The sequence below is a fragment of the Pelmatolapia mariae genome, linkage group LG23 (assembly GCF_036321145.2).
Source record: "Pelmatolapia mariae isolate MD_Pm_ZW linkage group LG23, Pm_UMD_F_2, whole genome shotgun sequence".
NCBI classification, from domain to species: Eukaryota; Metazoa; Chordata; class Actinopteri; order Cichliformes; family Cichlidae; genus Pelmatolapia; species Pelmatolapia mariae.
This window is the reverse complement of record NC_086246.1, coordinates 20,624,625-20,642,965: the sequence shown is the minus strand read 5'-3', so window position 1 is coordinate 20,642,965 and position 18,341 is coordinate 20,624,625. Positions and strand designations below refer to the sequence as shown.

The 18,341-nt window shown below is 45.3% G+C and overlaps 25 non-coding genes across 25 annotated transcripts; 12 read left to right on the top strand and 13 right to left on the bottom strand.

Moving 5' to 3' along the window:
- Nucleotides 1–758: 758 nt before the first annotated feature.
- LOC134621502 (5S ribosomal RNA) lies at nucleotides 759–877 on the bottom strand. The gene has a single exon (XR_010092258.1). It is a non-coding gene; the product is annotated as a 5S ribosomal RNA (ribosomal RNA).
- Nucleotides 878–1,234: 357 nt separating this feature from the next.
- Nucleotides 1,235–1,353, top strand: LOC134622061 (5S ribosomal RNA). The gene has a single exon (XR_010092768.1). It is a non-coding gene; the product is annotated as a 5S ribosomal RNA (ribosomal RNA).
- An 848-nt stretch (nucleotides 1,354–2,201) lies between these two features.
- On the bottom strand, nucleotides 2,202–2,320 carry LOC134621544 (5S ribosomal RNA). Its single transcript, XR_010092297.1, has one exon. It is a non-coding gene; the product is annotated as a 5S ribosomal RNA (ribosomal RNA).
- A 357-nt stretch (nucleotides 2,321–2,677) lies between these two features.
- On the top strand, nucleotides 2,678–2,796 carry LOC134622178 (5S ribosomal RNA). The gene has a single exon (XR_010092879.1). It is a non-coding gene; the product is annotated as a 5S ribosomal RNA (ribosomal RNA).
- An 848-nt stretch (nucleotides 2,797–3,644) lies between these two features.
- LOC134621501 (5S ribosomal RNA) lies at nucleotides 3,645–3,763 on the bottom strand. Its single transcript, XR_010092257.1, has one exon. It is a non-coding gene; the product is annotated as a 5S ribosomal RNA (ribosomal RNA).
- A 357-nt stretch (nucleotides 3,764–4,120) lies between these two features.
- Nucleotides 4,121–4,239, top strand: LOC134622059 (5S ribosomal RNA). Its single transcript, XR_010092767.1, has one exon. It is a non-coding gene; the product is annotated as a 5S ribosomal RNA (ribosomal RNA).
- Nucleotides 4,240–5,087: 848 nt separating this feature from the next.
- LOC134621499 (5S ribosomal RNA) lies at nucleotides 5,088–5,206 on the bottom strand. Its single transcript, XR_010092255.1, has one exon. It is a non-coding gene; the product is annotated as a 5S ribosomal RNA (ribosomal RNA).
- Nucleotides 5,207–5,563: 357 nt separating this feature from the next.
- Nucleotides 5,564–5,682, top strand: LOC134622058 (5S ribosomal RNA). The gene has a single exon (XR_010092766.1). It is a non-coding gene; the product is annotated as a 5S ribosomal RNA (ribosomal RNA).
- An 848-nt stretch (nucleotides 5,683–6,530) lies between these two features.
- LOC134621725 (5S ribosomal RNA) lies at nucleotides 6,531–6,649 on the bottom strand. The gene has a single exon (XR_010092470.1). It is a non-coding gene; the product is annotated as a 5S ribosomal RNA (ribosomal RNA).
- A 357-nt stretch (nucleotides 6,650–7,006) lies between these two features.
- Nucleotides 7,007–7,125, top strand: LOC134622177 (5S ribosomal RNA). The gene has a single exon (XR_010092878.1). It is a non-coding gene; the product is annotated as a 5S ribosomal RNA (ribosomal RNA).
- An 848-nt stretch (nucleotides 7,126–7,973) lies between these two features.
- Nucleotides 7,974–8,092, bottom strand: LOC134621498 (5S ribosomal RNA). Its single transcript, XR_010092254.1, has one exon. It is a non-coding gene; the product is annotated as a 5S ribosomal RNA (ribosomal RNA).
- A 357-nt stretch (nucleotides 8,093–8,449) lies between these two features.
- LOC134622148 (5S ribosomal RNA) lies at nucleotides 8,450–8,568 on the top strand. Its single transcript, XR_010092851.1, has one exon. It is a non-coding gene; the product is annotated as a 5S ribosomal RNA (ribosomal RNA).
- An 848-nt stretch (nucleotides 8,569–9,416) lies between these two features.
- Nucleotides 9,417–9,535, bottom strand: LOC134621497 (5S ribosomal RNA). The gene has a single exon (XR_010092253.1). It is a non-coding gene; the product is annotated as a 5S ribosomal RNA (ribosomal RNA).
- A 355-nt stretch (nucleotides 9,536–9,890) lies between these two features.
- Nucleotides 9,891–10,009, top strand: LOC134622056 (5S ribosomal RNA). Its single transcript, XR_010092764.1, has one exon. It is a non-coding gene; the product is annotated as a 5S ribosomal RNA (ribosomal RNA).
- Nucleotides 10,010–10,857: 848 nt separating this feature from the next.
- Nucleotides 10,858–10,976, bottom strand: LOC134621496 (5S ribosomal RNA). Its single transcript, XR_010092252.1, has one exon. It is a non-coding gene; the product is annotated as a 5S ribosomal RNA (ribosomal RNA).
- A 357-nt stretch (nucleotides 10,977–11,333) lies between these two features.
- On the top strand, nucleotides 11,334–11,452 carry LOC134622055 (5S ribosomal RNA). Its single transcript, XR_010092763.1, has one exon. It is a non-coding gene; the product is annotated as a 5S ribosomal RNA (ribosomal RNA).
- An 848-nt stretch (nucleotides 11,453–12,300) lies between these two features.
- LOC134621495 (5S ribosomal RNA) lies at nucleotides 12,301–12,419 on the bottom strand. Its single transcript, XR_010092251.1, has one exon. It is a non-coding gene; the product is annotated as a 5S ribosomal RNA (ribosomal RNA).
- Nucleotides 12,420–12,776: 357 nt separating this feature from the next.
- LOC134622054 (5S ribosomal RNA) lies at nucleotides 12,777–12,895 on the top strand. Its single transcript, XR_010092762.1, has one exon. It is a non-coding gene; the product is annotated as a 5S ribosomal RNA (ribosomal RNA).
- Nucleotides 12,896–13,743: 848 nt separating this feature from the next.
- On the bottom strand, nucleotides 13,744–13,867 carry LOC134621754 (5S ribosomal RNA). Its single transcript, XR_010092498.1, has one exon. It is a non-coding gene; the product is annotated as a 5S ribosomal RNA (ribosomal RNA).
- A 357-nt stretch (nucleotides 13,868–14,224) lies between these two features.
- On the top strand, nucleotides 14,225–14,343 carry LOC134622053 (5S ribosomal RNA). The gene has a single exon (XR_010092761.1). It is a non-coding gene; the product is annotated as a 5S ribosomal RNA (ribosomal RNA).
- An 848-nt stretch (nucleotides 14,344–15,191) lies between these two features.
- Nucleotides 15,192–15,310, bottom strand: LOC134621494 (5S ribosomal RNA). Its single transcript, XR_010092250.1, has one exon. It is a non-coding gene; the product is annotated as a 5S ribosomal RNA (ribosomal RNA).
- Nucleotides 15,311–15,667: 357 nt separating this feature from the next.
- On the top strand, nucleotides 15,668–15,786 carry LOC134621519 (5S ribosomal RNA). The gene has a single exon (XR_010092274.1). It is a non-coding gene; the product is annotated as a 5S ribosomal RNA (ribosomal RNA).
- Nucleotides 15,787–16,634: 848 nt separating this feature from the next.
- LOC134621753 (5S ribosomal RNA) lies at nucleotides 16,635–16,758 on the bottom strand. Its single transcript, XR_010092497.1, has one exon. It is a non-coding gene; the product is annotated as a 5S ribosomal RNA (ribosomal RNA).
- A 357-nt stretch (nucleotides 16,759–17,115) lies between these two features.
- On the top strand, nucleotides 17,116–17,234 carry LOC134622052 (5S ribosomal RNA). Its single transcript, XR_010092760.1, has one exon. It is a non-coding gene; the product is annotated as a 5S ribosomal RNA (ribosomal RNA).
- A 674-nt stretch (nucleotides 17,235–17,908) lies between these two features.
- Nucleotides 17,909–18,027, bottom strand: LOC134621671 (5S ribosomal RNA). The gene has a single exon (XR_010092419.1). It is a non-coding gene; the product is annotated as a 5S ribosomal RNA (ribosomal RNA).
- Between the last annotated feature and the right edge of the window lie 314 nt (nucleotides 18,028–18,341).

Genomic DNA, 18,341 nt, shown 5'->3' with positions numbered 1-18,341 from the left:
GCCTTTCGCTTTTGTGTAAAACAAAAAAACAACAAGAACGAAATATTTAGGAAATGCACAAACTTATTTATTCCGTAAATGCAGAAAATGTCTATGGCTAGTCCGTCTGGGCTCAGTAGTGAGGAACTTGTTAACCTTGTAGTGTGCAGCAGGCACAGTGTCCACCTGACACCCATGAGCAACGAGTTTTAATTCTTATTGGCTGCTGGCTGCGGTCCCGAAGAATACTGCGTAAATGCGCATCAATGTGATACCCTGAGCAGGGAACACGATATCATGGAGTTTCTAACATGGAGCAAGGTGAAGGTGATGCTACTATCCAGGACAGCCCCTGCTTAGCTTCAGAGGTCAGATGAGCTCAGGCGTGGTATGGCCGTAAGTGAGAGGCTTCCTCGACAACGGGGTTCATGTAGATACTGTAACCCATTTTGTTGTGATTTAAAAAACAATTTAGAGTGAAGGATATTGATTGGTTTCTATTTTTTTTAATACCTGCACATGACAGCACAGCTGTAATGCAGACTCAATGCTGCAAACTTCACGTCATAAACATTTGTGAGTGTGTGCACAAAAACATCTACAGGTGCTCTGTGCATGTACAGTGATATTGATATAACGCTTGAAGATTTTGACATTACTACATCAGTGGGAGAGCTCTTTGCGCAAGACTCACTAACCATCCTATTAGAAAATGAGCTAAAAGAGTGCCTCAGATTCGTTTCAATATTTAAACTGTCATTTGCGTGTTGAAGTGCAAAAGCTTACAGCACCCGGTATTCCCAGGCGGTCACCCATCCAAGTACTGACCAGGCCCGGCCCTGCTTGGCTGCCGAGATCAGACGAGATCGGGCGTGTTCAGGGCGGTATGGCCGTAAGCGAGGGAACGCTTCAGAAACAGCCTTTTTATACATGCTGTGATGACACAGTCATGCTTACGTTTTCATGTTCTGTATACAAGCTGAATTCTCCAAACCGCAAAAATGTTGGACTTCCAAATGGTCCTAACACACTGTGTGCTCGCTGTCACTTTAACACTGTGCTGTGAGAACCTAACATGTGTTATTATCGTGATGTTACTGCGGGAAAAGCATTTTTGCAGCTCAATGTTGAAGCTGCAGTTAACAACAAAGGTTTGCATGTTCTCGCTGTAACACATGAAGTTTAGCACAATACTATAGTTTAAACGCTGTGACATTTGCAGCCTATAAAAGGTCTTTTATAGCGGGCTTCACTCGCTTACGGCCATACCACCCTGAACACGCCCGATCTCGTCTGATCTCGGAAGCTAAGCAGGGTCGGGCCTGGTCAGTACTTGGATGGGAGACCGCCTGGGAATACCAGGTGCTGTAAGCTTTTGCACTTCAACACACAAACGGCAGAGGGCGCTGCTGCTCACTCAGTGGAGGCAGCTTCAGGAAAGGCTTCGTGACAACGCTCCTGATTGCCTTTCGCTTTTGTGTAAAACAAAAAAACAACAAGAACGAAATATTTAGGAAATGCACAAACTTATTTATTCCGTAAATGCAGAAAATGTCTATGGCTAGTCCGTCTGGGCTCAGTAGTGAGGAACTTGTTAACCTTGTAGTGTGCAGCAGGCACAGTGTCCGCCTGACACCCATGAGCAACGAGTTTTAATTCTTATTGGCTGCTGGCTGCGGTCCCGAAGAATACTGCGTAAATGCGCATCAATGTGATACCCTGAGCAGGGAACACGATATCATGGAGTTTCTAACATGGAGCAAGGTGAAGGTGATGCTACTATCCAGGACAGCCCCTGCTTAGCTTCAGAGGTCAGATGAGCTCAGGCGTGGTATGGCCGTAAGTGAGAGGCTTCCTCGACAACGGGGTTCATGTAGATACTGTAACCCATTTTGTTGTGATTTAAAAAACAATTTAGAGTGAAGGATATTGATTGGTTTCTATTTTTTTTAATACCTGCACATGACAGCACAGCTGTAATGCATACTCAATGCTGCAAACTTCACGTCATAAACATTTGTGAGTGTGTGCACAAAAACATCTACAGGTGCTCTGTGCATGTACAGTGATATTGATATAACGCTTGAAGATTTTGACATTACTACATCAGTGGGAGAGCTCTTTGCGCAAGACTCACTAACCATCCTATTAGAAAATGAGCTAAAAGAGTGCCTCAGATTCGTTTCAATATTTAAACTGTCATTTGCGTGTTGAAGTGCAAAAGCTTACAGCACCCGGTATTCCCAGGCGGTCACCCATCCAAGTACTGACCAGGCCCGGCCCTGCTTGGCTGCCGAGATCAGACGAGATCGGGGGTGTTCAGGGCGGTATGGCCGTAAGCGAGGGAACGCTTCAGAAACAGCCTTTTTATACATGCTGTGATGACACAGTCATGCTTACGTTTTCATGTTCTGTATACAAGCTGAATTCTCCAAACCGCAAAAATGTTGGACTTCCAAATGGTCCTAACACACTGTGTGCTCGCTGTCACTTTAACACTGTGCTGTGAGAACCTAACATGTGTTATTATCGTGATGTTACTGCGGGAAAAGCATTTTTGCAGCTCAATGTTGAAGCTGCAGTTAACAACAAAGGTTTGCATGTTCTCGCTGTAACACATGAAGTTTAGCACAATACTATAGTTTAAACGCTGTGACATTTGCAGCCTATAAAAGGTCTTTTATAGCGGTCGTCACTCGCTTACGGCCATACCACCCTGAACACGCCCGATCTCGTCTGATCTCGGAAGCTAAGCAGCGTCGGGCCTGGTCAGTACTTGGATGGGAGACCGCCTGGGAATACCAGGTGCTGTAAGCTTTTGCACTTCAACACACAAACGGCAGAGGGCGCTGCTGCTCACTCAGTGGAGGCAGCTTCAGGAAAGGCTTCGTGACAACGCTCCTGATTGCCTTTCACTTTTGTGTAAAACAAAAAAACAACAAGAACGAAATATTTAGGAAATGCACAAACTTATTTATTCCGTAAATGCAGAAAATGTCTATGGCTAGTCCGTCTGGGCTCAGTAGTGAGGAACTTGTTAACCTTGTAGTGTGCAGCAGGCACAGTGTCCACCTGACACCCATGAGCAACGAGTTTTAATTCTTATTGGCTGCTGGCTGCGGTCCCGAAGAATACTGCGTAAATGCGCATCAATGTGATACCCTGAGCAGGGAACACGATATCATGGAGTTTCTAACATGGAGCAAGGTGAAGGTGATGCTACTATCCAGGACAGCCCCTGCTTAGCTTCAGAGGTCAGATGAGTTCAGGCGTGGTATGGCCGTAAGTGAGAGGCTTCCTCGACAACGGGGTTCATGTAGATACTGTAACCCATTTTGTTGTGATTTAAAAAACAATTTAGAGTGAAGGATATTGATTGGTTTCTATTTTTTTTAATACCTGCACATGACAGCACAGCTGTAATGCATACTCAATGCTGCAAACTTCACGTCATAAACATTTGTGAGTGTGTGCACAAAAACATCTACAGGTGCTCTGTGCATGTACAGTGATATTGATATAACGCTTGAAGATTTTGACATTACTACATCAGTGGGAGAGCTCTTTGCGCAAGACTCACTAACCATCCTATTAGAAAATGAGTTAAAAGAGTGCCTCAGATTCGTTTCAATATTTAAACTGTCATTTGCGTGTTGAAGTGCAAAAGCTTACAGCACCCGGTATTCCCAGGCGGTCACCCATCCAAGTACTGACCAGGCCCGGCCCTGCTTGGCTGCCGAGATCAGACGAGATCGGGCGTGTTCAGGGCGGTATGGCCGTAAGCGAGGGAACGCTTCAGAAACAGCCTTTTTATACATGCTGTGATGACACAGTCATGCTTACGTTTTCATGTTCTGTATACAAGCTGAATTCTCCAAACCGCAAAAATGTTGGACTTCCAAATGGTCCTAACACACTGTGTGCTCGCTGTCACTTTAACACTGTGCTGTGAGAACCTAACATGTGTTATTATCGTGATGTTACTGCGGGAAAAGCATTTTTGCAGCTCAATGTTGAAGCTGCAGTTAACAACAAAGGTTTGCATGTTCTCGCTGTAACACATGAAGTTTAGCACAATACTATAGTTTAAACGCTGTGACATTTGCAGCCTATAAAAGGTCTTTTATAGCGGTCGTCACTCGCTTACGGCCATACCACCCTGAACACGCCCGATCTCGTCTGATCTCGGAAGCTAAGCAGGGTCGGGCCTGGTCAGTACTTGGATGGGAGACCGCCTGGGAATACCAGGTGCTGTAAGCTTTTGCACTTCAACACACAAACGGCAGAGGGCGCTGCTGCTCACTCAGTGGAGGCAGCTTCAGGAAAGGCTTCGTGACAACGCTCCTGATTGCCTTTCGCTTTTGTGTAAAACAAAAAAACAACAAGAACGAAATATTTAGGAAATGCACAAACTTATTTATTCCGTAAATGCAGAAAATGTCTATGGCTAGTCCGTCTGGGCTCAGTAGTGAGGAACTTGTTAACCTTGTAGTGTGCAGCAGGCACAGTGTCCACCTGACACCCATGAGCAACGAGTTTTAATTCTTATTGGCTGCTGGCTGCGGTCCCGAAGAATACTGCGTAAATGCGCATCAATGTGATACCCTGAGCAGGGAACACGATATCATGGAGTTTCTAACATGGAGCAAGGTGAAGGTGATGCTACTATCCAGGACAGCCCCTGCTTAGCTTCAGAGGTCAGATGAGTTCAGGCGTGGTATGGCCGTAAGTGAGAGGCTTCCTCGACAACGGGGTTCATGTAGATACTGTAACCCATTTTGTTGTGATTTAAAAAACAATTTAGAGTGAAGGATATTGATTGGTTTCTATTTTTTTTAATACCTGCACATGACAGCACAGCTGTAATGCAGACTCAATGCTGCAAACTTCACGTCATAAACATTTGTGAGTGTGTGCACAAAAACATCTACAGGTGCTCTGTGCATGTACAGTGATATTGATATAACGCTTGAAGATTTTGACATTACTACATCAGTGGGAGAGCTCTTTGCGCAAGACTCACTAACCATCCTATTAGAAAATGAGCTAAAAGAGTGCCTCAGATTCGTTTCAATATTTAAACTGTCATTTGCGTGTTGAAGTGCAAAAGCTTACAGCACCCGGTATTCCCAGGCGGTCACCCATCCAAGTACTGACCAGGCCCGGCCCTGCTTGGCTGCCGAGATCAGACGAGATCGGGCGTGTTCAGGGCGGTATGGCCGTAAGCGAGGGAACGCTTCAGAAACAGCCTTTTTATACATGCTGTGATGACACAGTCATGCTTACGTTTTCATGTTCTGTATACAAGCTGAATTCTCCAAACCGCAAAAATGTTGGACTTCCAAATGGTCCTAACACACTGTGTGCTCGCTGTCACTTTAACACTGTGCTGTGAGAACCTAACATGTGTTATTATCGTGATGTTACTGCGGGAAAAGCATTTTTGCAGCTCAATGTTGAAGCTGCAGTTAACAACAAAGGTTTGCATGTTCTCGCTGTAACACATGAAGTTTAGCACAATACTATAGTTTAAACGCTGTGACATTTGCAGCCTATAAAAGGTCTTTTATAGCGGGCTTCACTCGCTTACGGCCATACCACCCTGAACACGCCCGATCTCGTCTGATCTCGGAAGCTAAGCAGGGTCGGGCCTGGTCAGTACTTGGATGGGAGACCGCCTGGGAATACCAGGTGCTGTAAGCTTTTGCACTTCAACACACAAACGGCAGAGGGCGCTGCTGCTCACTCAGTGGAGGCAGCTTCAGGAAAGGCTTCGTGACAACGCTCCTGATTGCCTTTCGCTTTTGTGTAAAACAAAAAAACAACAAGAACGAAATATTTAGGAAATGCACAAACTTATTTATTCCGTAAATGCAGAAAATGTCTATGGCTAGTCCGTCTGGGCTCAGTAGTGAGGAACTTGTTAACCTTGTAGTGTGCAGCAGGCACAGTGTCCGCCTGACACCCATGAGCAACGAGTTTTAATTCTTATTGGCTGCTGGCTGCGGTCCCGAAGAATACTGCGTAAATGCGCATCAATGTGATACCCTGAGCAGGGAACACGATATCATGGAGTTTCTAACATGGAGCAAGGTGAAGGTGATGCTACTATCCAGGACAGCCCCTGCTTAGCTTCAGAGGTCAGATGAGCTCAGGCGTGGTATGGCCGTAAGTGAGAGGCTTCCTCGACAACGGGGTTCATGTAGATACTGTAACCCATTTTGTTGTGATTTAAAAAACAATTTAGAGTGAAGGATATTGATTGGTTTCTATTTTTTTTAATACCTGCACATGACAGCACAGCTGTAATGCATACTCAATGCTGCAAACTTCACGTCATAAACATTTGTGAGTGTGTGCACAAAAACATCTACAGGTGCTCTGTGCATGTACAGTGATATTGATATAACGCTTGAAGATTTTGACATTACTACATCAGTGGGAGAGCTCTTTGCGCAAGACTCACTAACCATCCTATTAGAAAATGAGCTAAAAGAGTGCCTCAGATTCGTTTCAATATTTAAACTGTCATTTGCGTGTTGAAGTGCAAAAGCTTACAGCACCCGGTATTCCCAGGCGGTCACCCATCCAAGTACTGACCAGGCCCGGCCCTGCTTGGCTGCCGAGATCAGACGAGATCGGGGGTGTTCAGGGCGGTATGGCCGTAAGGGAGGGAATGCTTCAGAAACAGCCTTTTTATACATGCTGTGATGACACAGTCATGCTTACGTTTTCATGTTCTGTATACAAGCTGAATTCTCCAAACCGCAAAAATGTTGGACTTCCAAATGGTCCTAACACACTGTGTGCTCGCTGTCACTTTAACACTGTGCTGTGAGAACCTAACATGTGTTATTATCGTGATGTTACTGCGGGAAAAGCATTTTTGCAGCTCAATGTTGAAGCTGCAGTTAACAACAAAGGTTTGCATGTTCTCGCTGTAACACATGAAGTTTAGCACAATACTATAGTTTAAACGCTGTGACATTTGCAGCCTATAAAAGGTCTTTTATAGCGGTCGTCACTCGCTTACGGCCATACCACCCTGAACACGCCCGATCTCGTCTGATCTCGGAAGCTAAGCAGCGTCGGGCCTGGTCAGTACTTGGATGGGAGACCGCCTGGGAATACCAGGTGCTGTAAGCTTTTGCACTTCAACACACAAACGGCAGAGGGCGCTGCTGCTCACTCAGTGGAGGCAGCTTCAGGAAAGGCTTCGTGACAACGCTCCTGATTGCCTTTCACTTTTGTGTAAAACAAAAAAACAACAAGAACGAAATATTTAGGAAATGCACAAACTTATTTATTCCGTAAATGCAGAAAATGTCTATGGCTAGTCCGTCTGGGCTCAGTAGTGAGGAACTTGTTAACCTTGTAGTGTGCAGCAGGCACAGTGTCCACCTGACACCCATGAGCAACGAGTTTTAATTCTTATTGGCTGCTGGCTGCGGTCCCGAAGAATACTGCGTAAATGCGCATCAATGTGATACCCTGAGCAGGGAACACGATATCATGGAGTTTCTAACATGGAGCAAGGTGAAGGTGATGCTACTATCCAGGACAGCCCCTGCTTAGCTTCAGAGGTCAGATGAGTTCAGGCGTGGTATGGCCGTAAGTGAGAGGCTTCCTCGACAACGGGGTTCATGTAGATACTGTAACCCATTTTGTTGTGATTTAAAAAACAATTTAGAGTGAAGGATATTGATTGGTTTCTATTTTTTTTAATACCTGCACATGACAGCACAGCTGTAATGCATACTCAATGCTGCAAACTTCACGTCATAAACATTTGTGAGTGTGTGCACAAAAACATCTACAGGTGCTCTGTGCATGTACAGTGATATTGATATAACGCTTGAAGATTTTGACATTACTACATCAGTGGGAGAGCTCTTTGCGCAAGACTCACTAACCATCCTATTAGAAAATGAGCTAAAAGAGTGCCTCAGATTCGTTTCAATATTTAAACTGTCATTTGCGTGTTGAAGTGCAAAAGCTTACAGCACCCGGTATTCCCAGGCGGTCACCCATCCAAGTACTGACCAGGCCCGGCCCTGCTTGGCTGCCGAGATCAGACGAGATCGGGCGTGTTCAGGGCGGTATGGCCGTAAGCGAGGGAACGCTTCAGAAACAGCCTTTTTATACATGCTGTGATGACACAGTCATGCTTACGTTTTCATGTTCTGTATACAAGCTGAATTCTCCAAACCGCAAAAATGTTGGACTTCCAAATGGTCCTAACACACTGTGTGCTCGCTGTCACTTTAACACTGTGCTGTGAGAACCTAACATGTGTTATTATCGTGATGTTACTGCGGGAAAAGCATTTTTGCAGCTCAATGTTGAAGCTGCAGTTAACAACAAAGGTTTGCATGTTCTCGCTGTAACACATGAAGTTTAGCACAATACTATAGTTTAAACGCTGTGACATTTGCAGCCTATAAAAGGTCTTTTATAGCGGGCTTCACTCGCTTACGGCCATACCACCCTGAACACGCCCGATCTCGTCTGATCTCGGAAGCTAAGCAGGGTCGGGCCTGGTCAGTACTTGGATAGGAGACCGCCTGGGAATACCAGGTGCTGTAAGCTTTTGCACTTCAACACACAAACGGCAGAGGGCGCTGCTGCTCACTCAGTGGAGGCAGCTTCAGGAAAGGCTTCGTGACAACGCTCCTGATTGCCTTTCGCTTTTGTGTAAAACAAAAAAACAACAAGAACGAAATATTTAGGAAATGCACAAACTTATTTATTCCGTAAATGCAGAAAATGTCTATGGCTAGTCCGTCTGGGCTCAGTAGTGAGGAACTTGTTAACCTTGTAGTGTGCAGCAGGCACAGTGTCCACCTGACACCCATGAGCAACGAGTTTTAATTCTTATTGGCTGCTGGCTGCGGTCCCGAAGAATACTGCGTAAATGCGCATCAATGCGATACCCTGAGCAGGGAACACGATATCATGGAGTTTGTAACATGGAGCAAGCTGAAGGTGATGCTACTATCCAGGACAGCCCCTGCTTAGCTTCAGAGGTCAGATGAGCTCAGGCGTGGTATGGCCGTAAGTGAGAGGCTTCCTCGACAACGGGGTTCATGTAGATACTGTAACCCATTTTGTTGTGATTTAAAAAACAATTTAGAGTGAAGGATATTGATTGGTTTCTATTTTTTTTAATACCTGCACATGACAGCACAGCTGTAATGCATACTCAATGCTGCAAACTTCACGTCATAAACATTTGTGAGTGTGTGCACAAAAACATCTACAGGTGCTCTGTGCATGTACAGTGATATTGATATAACGCTTGAAGATTTTGACATTACTACATCAGTGGGAGAGCTCTTTGCGCAAGACTCACTAACCATCCTATTAGAAAATGAGCTAAAAGAGTGCCTCAGATTCGTTTCAATATTTAAACTGTCATTTGCGTGTTGAAGTGCAAAAGCTTACAGCACCCGGTATTCCCAGGCGGTCACCCATCCAAGTACTGACCAGGCCCGGCCCTGCTTGGCTGCCGAGATCAGACGAGATCGGGCGTGTTCAGGGCGGTATGGCCGTAAGCGATGGAACGCTTCAGAAACAGCCTTTTTATACATGCTGTGATGACACAGTCATGCTTACGTTTTCATGTTCTGTATACAAGCTGAATTCTCCAAACCGCAAAAATGTTGGACTTCCAAATGGTCCTAACACACTGTGTGCTCGCTGTCACTTTAACACTGTGCTGTGAGAACCTAACGTGTTATTATCGTGATGTTACTGCGGGAAAAGCATTTTTGCAGCTCAATGTTGAAGCTGCAGTTAACAACAAAGGTTTGCATGTTCTCGCTGTAACACATGAAGTTTAGCACAATACTATAGTTTAAACGCTGTGACATTTGCAGCCTATAAAAGGTCTTTTATAGCGGGCTTCACTCGCTTACGGCCATACCACCCTGAACACGCCCGATCTCGTCTGATCTCGGAAGCTAAGCAGGGTCGGGCCTGGTCAGTACTTGGATGGGAGACCGCCTGGGAATACCAGGTGCTGTAAGCTTTTGCACTTCAACACACAAACGGCAGAGGGCGCTGCTGCTCACTCAGTGGAGGCAGCTTCAGGAAAGGCTTCGTGACAACGCTCCTGATTGCCTTTCGCTTTTGTGTAAAACAAAAAAACAACAAGAACGAAATATTTAGGAAATGCACAAACTTATTTATTCCGTAAATGCAGAAAATGTCTATGGCTAGTCCGTCTGGGCTCAGTAGTGAGGAACTTGTTAACCTTGTAGTGTGCAGCAGGCACAGTGTCCACCTGACACCCATGAGCAACGAGTTTTAATTCTTATTGGCTGCTGGCTGCGGTCCCGAAGAATACTGCGTAAATGCGCATCAATGTGATACCCTGAGCAAGGAACACGATATCATGGAGTTTCTAACATGGAGCAAGGTGAAGGTGATGCTACTATCCAGGACAGCCCCTGCTTAGCTTCAGAGGTCAGATGAGCTCAGGCGTGGTATGGCCGTAAGTGAGAGGCTTCCTCGACAACGGGGTTCATGTAGATACTGTAACCCATTTTGTTGTGATTTAAAAAACAATTTAGAGTGAAGGATATTGATTGGTTTCTATTTTTTTTAATACCTGCACATGACAGCACAGCTGTAATGCATACTCAATGCTGCAAACTTCACGTCATAAACATTTGTGAGTGTGTGCACAAAAACATCTACAGGTGCTCTGTGCATGTACAGTGATATTGATATAGCGCTTGAAGATTTTGACATTACTACATCAGTGGGAGAGCTCTTTGCGCAAGACTCACTAACCATCCTATTAGAAAATGAGCTAAAAGAGTGCCTCAGATTCGTTTCAATATTTAAACTGTCATTTGCGTGTTGAAGTGCAAAAGCTTACAGCACCCGGTATTCCCAGGCGGTCACCCATCCAAGTACTGACCAGGCCCGGCCCTGCTTGGCTGCCGAGATCAGACGAGATCGGGCGTGTTCAGGGCGGTATGGCCGTAAGCGAGGGAACGCTTCAGAAACAGCCTTTTTATACATGCTGTGATGACACAGTCATGCTTACGTTTTCATGTTCTGTATACAAGCTGAATTCTCCAAACCGCAAAAATGTTGGACTTCCAAATGGTCCTAACACACTGTGTGCTCGCTGTCACTTTAACACTGTGCTGTGAGAACCTAACATGTGTTATTATCGTGATGTTACTGCGGGAAAAGCATTTTTGCAGCTCAATGTTGAAGCTGCAGTTAACAACAAAGGTTTGCATGTTCTCGCTGTAACACATGAAGTTTAGCACAATACTATAGTTTAAACGCTGTGACATTTGCAGCCTATAAAAGGTCTTTTATAGCGGGCTTCACTCGCTTACGGCCATACCACCCTGAACACGCCCGATCTCGTCTGATCTCGGAAGCTAAGCAGGGTCGGGCCTGGTCAGTACTTGGATGGGAGACCGCCTGGGAATACCAGGTGCTGTAAGCTTTTGCACTTCAACACACAAACGGCAGAGGGCGCTGCTGCTCACTCAGTGGAGGCAGCTTCAGGAAAGGCTTCGTGACAACGCTCCTGATTGCCTTTCGCTTTTGTGTAAAACAAAAAAACAACAAGAACGAAATATTTAGGAAATGCACAAACTTATTTATTCCGTAAATGCAGAAAATGTCTATGGCTAGTCCGTCTGGGCTCAGTAGTGAGGAACTTGTTAACCTTGTAGTGTGCAGCAGGCACAGTGTCCACCTGACACCCATGAGCAACGAGTTTTAATTCTTATTGGCTGCTGGCTGCGGTCCCGAAGAATACTGCGTAAATGCGCATCAATGTGATACCCTGAGCAGGGAACACGATATCATGGAGTTTCTAACATGGAGCAAGGTGAAGGTGATGTTACTATCCAGGACAGCCCCTGCTTAGCTTCAGAGGTCAGATGAGTTCAGGCGTGGTATGGCCGTAAGTGAGAGGCTTCCTCGACAACGGGGTTCATGTAGATACTGTAACCCATTTTGTTGTGATTTAAAAAACAATTTAGAGTGAAGGATATTGATTGGTTTCTATTTTTTTTAATACCTGCACATGACAGCACAGCTGTAATGCATACTCAATGCTGCAAACTTCACGTCATAAACATTTGTGAGTGTGTGCACAAAAACATCTACAGGTGCTCTGTGCATGTACAGTGATATTGATATAACGCTTGAAGATTTTGACATTACTACATCAGTGGGAGAGCTCTTTGCGCAAGACTCACTAACCATCCTATTAGAAAATGAGCTAAAAGAGTGCCTCAGATTCGTTTCAATATTTAAACTGTCATTTGCGTGTTGAAGTGCAAAAGCTTACAGCACCCGGTATTCCCAGGCGGTCACCCATCCAAGTACTGACCAGGCCCGGCCCTGCTTGGCTGCCGAGATCAGACGAGATCGGGCGTGTTCAGGGCGGTATGGCCGTAAGCGATGGAACGCTTCAGAAACAGCCTTTTTATACATGCTGTGATGACACAGTCATGCTTACGTTTTCATGTTCTGTATACAAGCTGAATTCTCCAAACCGCAAAAATGTTGGACTTCCAAATGGTCCTAACACACTGTGTGCTCGCTGTCACTTTAACACTGTGCTGTGAGAACCTAACATGTGTTATTATCGTGATGTTACTGCGGGAAAAGCATTTTTGCAGCTCAATGTTGAAGCTGCAGTTAACAACAAAGGTTTGCATGTTCTCGCTGTAACACATGAAGTTTAGCACAATACTATAGTTTAAACGCTGTGACATTTGCAGCCTATAAAAGGTCTTTTATAGCGGGCTTCACTCGCTTACGGCCATACCACCCTGAACACGCCCGATCTCGTCTGATCTCGGAAGCTAAGCAGGGTCGGGCCTGGTCAGTACTTGGATGGGAGACCGCCTGGGAATACCAGGTGCTGTAAGCTTTTGCACTTCAACACACAAACGGCAGAGGGCGCTGCTGCTCACTCAGTGGAGGCAGCTTCAGGAAAGGCTTCGTGACAACGCTCCTGATTGCCTTTCGCTTTTGTGTAAAACAAAAAAACAACAAGAACGAAATATTTAGGAAATGCACAAACTTATTTATTCCGTAAATGCAGAAAATGTCTATGGCTAGTCCGTCTGGGCTCAGTAGTGAGGAACTTGTTAACCTTGTAGTGTGCAGCAGGCACAGTGTCCACCTGACACCCATGAGCAACGAGTTTTAATTCTTATTGGCTGCTGGCTGCGGTCCCGAAGAATACTGCGTAAATGCGCATCAATGCGATACCCTGAGCAGGGAACACGATATCATGGAGTTTGTAACATGGAGCAAGCTGAAGGTGATGCTACTATCCAGGACAGCCCCTGCTTAGCTTCAGAGGTCAGATGAGCTCAGGCGTGGTATGGCCGTAAGTGAGAGGTTTCCTCGACAACGGGGTTCATGTAGATACTGTAACCCATTTTGTTGTGATTTAAAAAACAATTTAGAGTGAAGGATATTGATTGGTTTCTATTTTTTTTAATACCTGCACATGACAGCACAGCTGTAATGCATACTCAATGCTGCAAACTTCACGTCATAAACATTTGTGAGTGTGTGCACAAAAACATCTACAGGTGCTCTGTGCATGTACAGTGATATTGATATAACGCTTGAAGATTTTGACATTACTACATCAGTGGGAGAGCTCTTTGCGCAAGACTCACTAACCATCCTATTAGAAAATGAGCTAAAAGAGTACCTCAGATTCGTTTCAATATTTAAACTGTCATTTGCGTGTTGAAGTGCAAAAGCTTACAGCACCCGGTATTCCCAGGCGGTCACCCATCCAAGTACTGACCAGGCCCGGCCCTGCCCTGCTTGGCTGCCGAGATCAGACGAGATCGGGCGTGTTCAGGGCGGTATGGCCGTAAGCGAGGGAACGCTTCAGAAACAGCCTTTTTATACATGCTGTGATGACACAGTCATGCTTACGTTTTCATGTTCTGTATACAAGCTGAATTCTCCAAACCGCAAAAATGTTGGACTTCCAAATGGTCCTAACACACTGTGTGCTCGCTGTCACTTTAACACTGTGCTGTGAGAACCTAACATGTGTTATTATCGTGATGTTACTGCGGGAAAAGCATTTTTGCAGCTCAATGTTGAAGCTGCAGTTAACAACAAAGGTTTGCATGTTCTCGCTGTAACACATGAAGTTTAGCACAATACTATAGTTTAAACGCTGTGACATTTGCAGCCTATAAAAGGTCTTTTATAGCGGGCTTCACTCGCTTACGGCCATACCACCCTGAACACGCCCGATCTCGTCTGATCTCGGAAGCTAAGCAGGGTCGGGCCTGGTCAGTACTTGGATGGGAGACCGCCTGGGAATACCAGGTGCTGTAAGCTTTTGCACTTCAACACACAAACGGCAGAGGGCGCTGCTGCTCACTCAGTGGAGGCAGCTTCAGGAAAGGCTTCGTGACAACGCTCCTGATTGCCTTTCGCTTTTGTGTAAAACAAAAAAACAACAAGAACGAAATATTTAGGAAATGCACAAACTTATTTATTCCGTAAATGCAGAAAATGTCTATGGCTAGTCCGTCTGGGCTCAGTAGTGAGGAACTTGTTAACCTTGTAGTGTGCAGCAGGCACAGTGTCCACCTGACACCCATGAGCAACGAGTTTTAATTCTTATTGGCTGCTGGCTGCGGTCCCGAAGAATACTGCGTAAATGCGCATCAATGTGATACCCTGAGCAGGGAACACGATATCATGGAGTTTCTAACATGGAGCAAGGTGAAGGTGATGCTACTATCCAGGACAGCCCCTGCTTAGCTTCAGAGGTCAGATGAGCTCAGGCGTGGTATGGCCGTAAGTGAGAGGCTTCCTCGACAACGGGGTTCATGTAGATACTGTAACCCATTTTGTTGTGATTTAAAAAACAATTTAGAGTGAAGGATATTGATTGGTTTCTATTTTTTTTAATACCTGCACATGACAGCACAGCTGTAATGCATACTCAATGCTGCAAACTTCACGTCATAAACATTTGTGAGTGTGTGCACAAAAACATCTACAGGTGCTCTGTGCATGTACAGTGATATTGATATAACGCTTGAAGATTTTGACATTACTACATCAGTGGGAGAGCTCTTTGCGCAAGACTCACTAACCATCCTATTAGAAAATGAGCTAAAAGAGTGCCTCAGATTCGTTTCAATATTTAAACTGTCATTTGCGTGTTGAAGTGCAAAAGCTTACAGCACCCGGTATTCCCAGGCGGTCACCCATCCAAGTACTGACCAGGCCCGGCCCTGCTTGGCTGCCGAGATCAGACGAGATCGGGCGTGTTCAGGGCGGTATGGCCGTAAGCGAGGGAACGCTTCAGAAACAGCCTTTTTATACATGCTGTGATGACACAGTCATGCTTACGTTTTCATGATCTGTATACAAGCTGAATTCTCCAAACCGCAAAAATGTTGGACTTCCAAATGGTCCTAACACACTGTGTGCTCGCTGTCACTTTAACACTGTGCTGTGAGAACCTAACATGTGTTATTATCGTGATGTTACTGCGGGAAAAGCATTTTTGCAGCTCAATGTTGAAGCTGCAGTTAACAACAAAGGTTTGCATGTTCTCGCTGTAACACATGAAGTTTAGCACAATACTATAGTTTAAACGCTGTGACATTTGCAGCCTATAAAAGGTCTTTTATAGCGGGCTTCACTGGCTTACGGCCATACCACCCTGAACACGCCCGCTCTCGTCTGATCTCGGAAGCTAAGCAGGGTCGGGCCTGGTCAGTACTTGGATGGGAGACCGCCTGGGAATACCAGGTGCTGTAAGCTTTTGCACTTCAACACACAAACGGCAGAGGGCGCTGCTGCTCACTCAGTGGAGGCAGCTTCAGGAAAGGCTTCGTGACAACGCTCCTGATTGCCTTTCGCTTTTGTGTAAAACAAAAAAACAACAAGAACGAAATATTTAGGAAATGCACAAACTTATTTATTCCGTAAATGCAGAAAATGTCTATGGCTAGTCCGTCTGGGCTCAGTAGTGAGGAACTTGTTAACCTTGTAGTGTGCAGCAGGCACAGTGTCCACCTGACACCCATGAGCAACGAGTTTTAATTCTTATTGGCTGCTGGCTGCGGTCCCGAAGAATACTGCGTAAATGCGCATCAATGTGATACCCTGAGCAGGGAACACGATATCATGGAGTTTCTAACATGGAGCAAGGTGAAGGTGATGCTACTATCCAGGACAGCCCCTGCTTAGCTTCAGAGGTCAGATGAGCTCAGGCGTGGTATGGCCGTAAGTGAGAGGCTTCCTCGACAACGGGGTTCATGTAGATACTGTAACCCATTTTGTTGTGATTTAAAAAACAATTTAGAGTGAAGGATATTGATTGGTTTCTATTTTTTTTAATACCTGCACATGACAGCACAGCTGTAATGCATACTCAATGCTGCAAACTTCACGTCATAAACATTTGTGAGTGTGTGCACAAAAACATCTACAGGTGCTCTGTGCATGTACAGTGATATTGATATAACGCTTGAAGATTTTGACATTACTACATCAGTGGGAGAGCTCTTTGCGCAAGACTCACTAACCATCCTATTAGAAAATGAGCTAAAAGAGTGCCTCAGATTCGTTTCAATATTTAAACTGTCATTTGCGTGTTGAAGTGCAAAAGCTTACAGCACCCGGTATTCCCAGGCGGTCACCCATCCAAGTACTGACCAGGCCCGGCCCTGCCCTGCTTGGCTGCCGAGATCAGACGAGATCGGGCGTGTTCAGGGCGGTATGGCCGTAAGCGAGGGAACGCTTCAGAAACAGCCTTTTTATACATGCTGTGATGACACAGTCATGCTTACGTTTTCATGTTCTGTATACAAGCTGAATTCTCCAAACCGCAAAAATGTTGGACTTCCAAATGGTCCTAACACACTGTGTGCTCGCTGTCACTTTAACACTGTGCTGTGAGAACCTAACATGTGTTATTATCGTGATGTTACTGCGGGAAAAGCATTTTTGCAGCTCAATGTTGAAGCTGCAGTTAACAACAAAGGTTTGCATGTTCTCGCTGTAACACATGAAGTTTAGCACAATACTATAGTTTAAACGCTGTGACATTTGCAGCCTATAAAAGGTCTTTTATAGCGGGCTTCACTCGCTTACGGCCATACCACCCTGAACACGCCCGATCTCGTCTGATCTCGGAAGCTAAGCAGGGTCGGGCCTGGTCAGTACTTGGATGGGAGACCGCCTGGGAATACCAGGTGCTGTAAGCTTTTGCACTTCAACACACAAACGGCAGAGGGCGCTGCTGCTCACTCAGTGGAGGCAGCTTCAGGAAAGGCTTCGTGACAACGCTCCTGATTGCCTTTCGCTTTTGTGTAAAACAAAAAAACAACAAGAACGAAATATTTAGGAAATGCACAAACTTATTTATTCCGTAAATGCAGAAAATGTCTATGGCTAGTCCGTCTGGGCTCAGTAGTGAGGAACTTGTTAACCTTGTAGTGTGCAGCAGGCACAGTGTCCACCTGACACCCATGAGCAACGAGTTTTAATTCTTATTGGCTGCTGGCTGCGGTCCTCGACAACGGGGTTCATGTCGATACTGTAACCCATTTTGTTGTGATTTAAAAAACAATTTAGAGTGAAGGATATTGATTGGTTTCTATTTTTTTTAATACCTGCACATGACAGCACAGCTGTAATGCATACTCAATGCTGCAAACTTCACGTCATAAACATTTGTGAGTGTGTGCACAAAAACATCTACAGGTGCTCTGTGCATGTACAGTGATATTGATATAACGCTTGAAGATTTTGACATTACTACATCAGTGGGAGAGCTCTTTGCGCAAGACTCACTAACCATCCTATTAGAAAATGAGCTAAAAGAGTGCCTCAGATTCGTTTCAATATTTAAACTGTCATTTGCGTGTTGAAGTGCAAAAGCTTACAGCACCCGGTATTCCCAGGCGGTCACCCATCCAAGTACTGACCAGGCCCGGCCCTGCTTGGCTGCCGAGATCAGACGAGATCGGGGGTGTTAAGGGCGGTATGGCCGTAAGCGAGGGAACGCTTCAGAAACAGCCTTTTTATACATGCTGTGATGACACAGTCATGCTTACGTTTTCATGTTCTGTATACAAGCTGAATTCTCCAAACCGCAAAAATGTTGGACTTCCAAATGGTCCTAACACACTGTGTGCTCGCTGTCACTTTAACACTGTGCTGTGAGAACCTAACATGTGTTATTATCGTGATGTTACTGCGGGAAAAGCATTTTTGCAGCTCAATGTTGAAGCTGCAGTTAACAACAAAGGTTTGCATGTTCTCGCTGTAACACATGAAGTTTAGCACAATACTATAGTTTAAACGCTGTG